We start from the raw sequence: 7,236 nt of genomic DNA, 5'->3' as shown, positions 1-7,236 counted from the left end.
GTATTTTGTTCAAATTCTACTCCTAGATTTAGTTTGTGTTTTGCCTTCCCCTTTTGATTGAGGAGTTGTCTTTGTTCTCATCCTTGTTGATCTCATATAAGTATGAAAGTTTGCTGCTTTATGGTGCCTTCGGTATTCTTTATATCCTTGATTAATGATAGACTTGAAATTGTTGGAGTATTTAGTATCTATAATTCTTTGGCGGGAAAAATGCCTTCTTTTTTTTAAAAAAATAAATTCTTTAATTTGTTTGTTCTCCACTTTGCCTGCAATTGTTTTTTAATTATTCAAGACCTTGTTGACGGCTGACTACGAGGGATGAAAATTCGGTGAAAATTAACACTCCTGTCAAAATTCACTCAATGTAAGAGCAGAATTTTGGTATATGGGTCCTTCACTAATTCTTGCTCCCTTTTGTATTTGGTTTTAGAAAAACAATGGATTTAATTAATTGTGTGATAAAGAAAACCTTAAATAAGTAGTGAAGAATAATGTGTAATTATGCATTGTTTTGTGTGGAAATACCCGGGTGATGTTGTTTAGCCTGTACTGTATATTGAGGTGAGGGAGGGGCTCCGAGTTTAAGACCCTGGTGTTTTAACGCTTCTGATTCATTCAAGACCAGATTTATTGTAGCTGAAATTTGAGCAAATTTGAGCCAAACTTAACTGATATGAGGTCAATTTAGGCATAATCAAAGTCAACTTAATTCAGTTCCACCTTGTGTGAAATTAAAACCAGTCAGAAATCAAAGAATTTAATGTTCACATTTTCTTTTAGTTGTTTTGAAACAATACCCCAGATTATGTTCAGCTTCAGCATCTATTTTCTTTTCATGACAGACCTAGATCCTGGGGGTAACTGGTTTATTACAATATTTCAGCAAATTGCTTGAGTGGGCAACAACACTGCTATTCAAATTGCTGCCGGAAGTAACCTTAAGGTAGGTATGTAGCTCTTAACTTCTTTAAACAACCTTTTGGCACAGGTTTAAAGTAAAACTAACCTTTCAGTACATCTGAATATTATTAACAGGCAGTTTACAAGCACTATTATCCAAACGGTTCTCTGACATTGCAAGAGAAGTATTTTTAGTGGTTGATGTTTCTATAAGTTTGGACTGATCTCTAGTACTACTTATAACTCATCATTGGGTCTTGTTCCATGATTCTGTCCTTTTGGCTTTGCCCGTGTTGCATCGATCAGGAACTTGTAGTCTAACACTGGTTTCTCGCTGTTTTCTTTTTGTATGATCTATGTAGTTGTTTCTGTTTGTTAAGGAGACTGAAAGTTACAAGAGGAAAAGAGACTGGGAATATTTCTGCCAAACAGAATTCATCTTTAGCTTCTCTGAAACATCAGCAGCTGAATACAAGTAAAGAAAAGAAAACAAGAAAAGCATTGCACCTGCCATAAATGGTTGCAGCTGTGGCTGTGGTATTGCCAAATGAGTGGGGTAAGAAAATTGAATTTAGCTGTACAAGCTCACTAGAATCAGATAAAATTTGAGAGTTTACCTCAGGAGTATCATTCACTGAAAGATGGTATGATTTGAGGAGAACAGGACTGGTACAGGTAGAACATTGGTTTGAGTATGTACTACATTATAGGCTTTCTGTAAAAGTCATGAATAGGATTTGAACTCTCGACCAAATACTTGATAAATATGTATTGTCTACTATTTTCCACGCATCTTGTGATTTGTGAGTTGTTGCAGTATATTGCATGAGATGGCTATTTTATTCACTGATTGTTCCGGACTTGAACAGATTTTCAATCAGGAGGAAAGATACAATTGGTGGGAGAGTGAATCAAAGGATCGAAAGCTCGAAGCAGAATTTTGATCTGGATGAAATTAACATACAAGTCATTCTTAGAGAATGGAACTGTCTCTCAGATTAAGTTAGCAGGGTATGGAAGACGACATTGCCATGCTATCTCCTTATATTTTCAAGGTTTGGACCTGCCAAGGTGGCTGATGAAGTCTATTGATTGATCAACTTTTTTCTTTTCATTAGCTGCTCCTCCCTTGTTTTTGTTTTCTTTTTTCAGTTTTTGCTATTTCCTTTTGCCCTGGTTGGCCTGTATTCGTTAATCCTTTCAAACTGGTTTTTTATTTGGTTAATAATAAGCTCTTGGAGTTCTTTCTTAGAAAAAAAACTGAGTAATGGTTTCAATTACTCAAAAGGACTAATGAATTGGAATAATGAAGTGTTTACTGCTGGTATTTTGGTCAGAATTTATTTGTAACATGGTTTTTCAGTTAATGAGAAGGTTAAGAGTACTTTTTTTTTTTTGGTGCCTTTCGTTAGTTGGATTTCTTTTGTTGTAAGTTGTTTGCTGTTAGTCCATGTGCAAACATAACCTTTGTTGGTTCTTAATGTGATTGACCGATGTTCAGAAAAATTTCATTAGAAAAGCCGTAATTACTTAAAAATTCACCACGCTCACAAATAAAGTACATTTGAAAGGCAGTGACCACTTTCGATCTGCTCACAGCTTCGAACAACGAAGAGCTCGAGCTTGCTGGCGAAATGGAGGGAAGGGAACAAGCAAAGATCATTCAATCCACGGCGGTGTTCATTCTGGTTCTATCCATTGATGACAAGTGCGGGGCTTGCAATGCCGTCGCGGTGATCTACCTTACTCCTTTCCTTGCATCCTTTTTTTGTGTTTTTCTTGCTTTCTGGTTTTGATATTTTATTTAATTCTAGGAAATGTTGGTTTTGTGTTATGGATTAGAGCTTTTCATTGTGGAGTTTTATTGGAACTAATTGTTGTGTTGAATGATTTGCAGGGTGAGATTGAGCTTGGACTTTTGAGAGTAAGTGTTCATTATCGTTGGTTTTGAACTGATTCAACAATGAAAGACTTGTTTTATCTATCTGAATCCATTCAAATTATTTGCCAAGAATGAAATTTTTGTCACGCCTTTGCCAAATATGTTGTTTGTACATTGCTTTTGTTATATATTTTGGTCAATCTCATGTGATTCTAATAACGCAGCATTCTGGCCATTTCTCTATGAACAACTGTTTTGGTAAAAATCAATTTATTCCATGCTCAAGAGAATGTTAATATGTTGTTTTATATTTTGTTCAATCTCTTGTGATTCTCGTAATGCAGCAGTCTGGCCATTTCTAGTTGAATAAGTTCTGTTTTCTGAGTTCTTTAATTTGGGGAAAACATATCATTTTCTCAATGCTCATAAGAATGTAATCTCACAAATAAGTGTTTGCTTCTAATAAGAGGATATCCAGCACCATTATTTGTTTTGAGAAATTAGTTATTAGTTCTTTCATAACATAATCTTGTGATGATGCTATGAAAATAGCATCATTTAATTGATACATCAATTTCTTGTGATGATGGTTTGTGGCTAGCAGATTTTGATGCATCCATTTATTTCTGCTGAACAGGCTTTGTGTTCTGCTGCCAGAGTATATTTATGCCTCTCCATCAATTGGATGATTAGTTTGCAAGGATATTATATGCTAATAAATAACACTGGTTGGAAACGCTGGACAATTAATGATAGTGTTTGCTTGGGAGAACAGCTGCTTCAAACGCTCTAGTTCTGAGATTAGTTAGATAGAGGTGATTGCATGTTTCTAATTAGGATTAAAAATTTATCTTGTTTGATCTTCTCAATTGCTTGTCTCTTGAAAAATAATAAAAATTCTTGGCTTCACGCACGCACTTCTCCAAGCTAAGCAGGAAGCTTATTATATGGATTGAGTTGTTGAGGATGTTTCAGGTTGTACATAAATTAGAAATTTTATTTCCTGCTATTTTGAAATTTTATTACCTAAAGCTTTTCTGCATATTTTGAAGTATTCTGCTGCTGGTGGAGTTCTTGAGGTGATTTTATTTCCTGCAAAGAGTCATATCTATAGATAGATTCTGCTGTTGTTAGATCTTTCAGCTTTGTTGTGTCACCTTATGTTTAGTACCATGTTTTGGTGGCCTACTACCCAAATAATTTTGTAATAATTTTCAAGATCGACACTGTTTTTTTTTTAAAAGTAAGTAATCATGAAAATGGCCTTCTTTGTCATATTTACAATTAAAAGTTCACTGACGTCATTTTTGATAATAAACAAAACAAAAAGAAAATGGAAGGAGGATCTTCATGGTAAGTTGTTGGCTGCACCCAGAAATTTTAAATTTAACTTTCTTATCATCATCATTACAGCATAACTAATCATTTTACTTTAGTCTTATAGTATGAACTTAATTTAGTGCTGAATATTGTTCATAAATCTCTGGCATACATAGCCTGCAAAACTTTACAAGCTGAAGCATCTTTCAAAAGTGGAGGTGATTGCAAATAATCCTACTGGCTGCACCTATATTCCGGTAAGAGTCTCTTGTTCTGCACCTCTATTTCATTTGATGAGGTTTCACGCTCTGACTACTCCATTGATTTAATAACATACTAAACTTTCCTTTTAATTTAGACCCTGCAACTATGAAGAAATTCATTGTGTAGTGTGTTTCTTGTCCAGGGATTTGACAACCTCAGAAGCCAAAGTGTTGCACCTCCACAATGGACAATGCATAATACAGATGACAGGTGAGCATTGGCAAGAGTATCAGTGATATTTAGGATGATAAATAGATCACTTATATTACAATGATTATAAATTCTGGTTGTCTTGCTGTTCTTGAGTAGGAATCGGCTTCTTCATGGCATTCTAAATATGTGTAAAGAGATGTTAGGCCGCCTTACCAAACTTGTTGTTATAGACATTGTTGAGATGGCTCTGTGGGCTAAGGTACATACTTTCTTCTTCTTCTTTTTTTCTCTTGCATCTCATTGTCATAAACAATTTTGGTTTGACATTTATTTCTGGCTAAGTGGCAGTTGTTTAGAGCTCTATAGTTTGCATGAATGTGGGGATTAAGGAAATCAAAACATTTTTTGATGGATGGAGTGTGTGATTTGGTTAAGTAGAATTCTTCTATCAGGATTTTGTAGTTAATGTCAATGTTTGAAGTATGGTTAGAGTAATACACTTTATGTCAAAGGCACAAAGCACACTGTGTAAGTTTTTAAGTCATTATTAAACAGTGTACATCTAAAATTAAAATTATGGATATACCTTCTAATATTTTTATGACTTAGGCTGGAACACATATTGAAGTCTTTATGATATATAGAAGGAAACATCATGTAAGAAGGTTACTTGTGAAAGTGTGCTCTTCAAGAGGGTAGAGGTGATGTGAATTTTTCCAGTGGTTGCAAGTGCAGTCATAAGAGGCTTCGAGTTGGACATTCTCGTAGTCTATTTTTGTGACATCGCATAAATTTTTACATCTTCAGTCATCGCCATAATCATACTATTTATTCACCATCATGTTTATTAAACTGGTTCAGGAGAACTAACCTGCAATTACTCGATCAAGTAACCGTAAGAGATGGCCTGAGTTGCATCTGTTTTGACACCAATTGATTCCAAAGTTACCATTGAGAATGATCTTGTTTCACAAGTCGAAGAGGAGGACATGAAGGCTCTACTTGGCACATAAGTCTTATCTTTTGCTTCTTGTATATTATTCTTTTTGTGATGATGTCACTTATTTCTCGCAGATAGTGATACAAATGGGACCATCTATTATGTGATTCTGGCTTCTTTTTCTTGACCTCTCTATGTTATCATCGGATGTTCATAATTTTGGGATGAGACATCTAAGAGCTCATTCCATGCGGGTATGTTATGGGGATTGGAGAAGCGGAGGCATTATCGAAAGGTTGAAGAGGGAGCTTCTTGCGTTGGAAGCAAAGAAATGTCCATGCCCTTTTTGGAAAGTGAACCCCTAATAGAAGAGGTATCTCTCCCTTTAGGACTTGTATGGTTAGTTCCTGGTGTCTATTTAATCTATTATATTGAGGCAAAGTGGAGTGACCATGTATTACTGAAAAGATGTCAGAATGTGTAGTATGTCATACGGATGATTTCCGCACCTTTAACCTAATTCTATAATCTATCTCCAACCCATGTCTTTGCATATTTGCTATCACAATCATAATCTAAAGAAGTCACTTCTATTGCCCAAACAACATTAGGCATATGGAAAGGGGAAAAACTAGCTGTACAAATGACCATATATATTGAGCAAGCGTCTAATTTAGTGATAATTATGCCTTGTAACATTGAACTGAACCTTCTCTTTTTATAGGATGCAATAAGAAATCAGCAGGCTTTTTTAAAAACTAAGGCAAAATACTGCAAAAATACTCATAGCTGTGTTTTTCTTGGTGCATGCATACATTTATATACAAGCATGTGTGAACGTGTGTATGTCCATACTATTGGTGCCCCATATGCTCTTATGTTCAGACATTTATTTCAATCGTTTTTGTGGAATGTGATTTAACAGACTTGTGGTAAATATTGTTTTACTTTTGGTAATAACTCGACGGATTATGCTTACGCACTCCTTTCCAACTGGGATTGTCGAGAATGGATCTTAGGAAAACGCGAAATCCAAAATTATCTCTGTCAGAAGAATTGTTAGAAGAAGGATGAATGAAAGAAAGAAGGAGTGGATCAATACTCATTTCATGTGTATAGAATAAGTGTGATCAGAGGGGTTTCATATAGAAGCTAAGTATACAGGTATACGCAAGTATATACATACATACATCTAATATACATACACATAGTTAACACCCCTCAAACTCAAGGCGGATCATGTGTCTTGAGTTTGGACAATATAAATAGATGCCGATCACGGTTCGGGCTTTAGTGAAAAAAATCACCCACCGAACCCTCGTGTAGGAAGATAATGAAGCGACACAAAGATGAGCACCTGACGTGATAACCAGTGAAGTGTGCATCCACACCAATGTGTTTGGTCAGCTCATGCTTGACCGGATCGACAGCTAATCTCAAGGGCTCCTCGCACTATCACGTGAATAGGTATAGGAGAATGAATCGGTACACCAAAATCCTCTAGAATGGAGCGAATCCAAAGCACCTCGCTGACAAGAGAAGCTAAAGCACTGAACCTCAGCTCAAGACTGGACTTGGCAATAGTCTGTTGTTTCTTAGTCTTCCAAACAACAAGTGAAGACCCAAGAAAGATACAGAGCTGCTGATGAGACCCTATCATCGGGAGCTGGCCCAAGTAGCACGTCAGTAGGCCTCATGAGTGAAGAGTGGATCGGTGTGAGTAGAACAAGCCACTGCGAGATGCTGCCACGAAGATATCGCAGGACCGAGTAGATGT

At 36.0% G+C, this 7,236-nt stretch overlaps 1 long non-coding RNA gene across 2 annotated transcripts; it reads left to right on the top strand.

Annotated features, from left to right (window-relative positions):
* Nucleotides 1–1,045: 1,045 nt before the first annotated feature.
* On the top strand, nucleotides 1,046–4,756 carry LOC120255832. Of its 2 annotated transcripts, none has more exons than XR_005535112.1 (8): nucleotides 1,046–1,456; nucleotides 1,770–1,911; nucleotides 2,500–2,633; nucleotides 2,798–2,824; nucleotides 3,420–3,597; nucleotides 3,718–4,359; nucleotides 4,509–4,576; nucleotides 4,676–4,756. It is a non-coding gene; the product is annotated as an uncharacterized LOC120255832 (long non-coding RNA). The 2 variants fall into 2 exon arrangements; XR_005535111.1 differs by having other exon boundaries at nucleotides 1,343–1,456; nucleotides 4,279–4,359.
* The last annotated feature ends 2,480 nt before the right edge of the window (nucleotides 4,757–7,236 follow it).

The sequence above is a fragment of the Dioscorea cayenensis genome, unplaced genomic scaffold (genome assembly GCF_009730915.1).
Source record: "Dioscorea cayenensis subsp. rotundata cultivar TDr96_F1 unplaced genomic scaffold, TDr96_F1_v2_PseudoChromosome.rev07_lg8_w22 25.fasta BLBR01001212.1, whole genome shotgun sequence".
Taxonomy (NCBI): Eukaryota; Viridiplantae; Streptophyta; class Magnoliopsida; order Dioscoreales; family Dioscoreaceae; genus Dioscorea; species Dioscorea cayenensis.
This window is presented reverse-complemented; position numbering and strand designations above follow the sequence as displayed.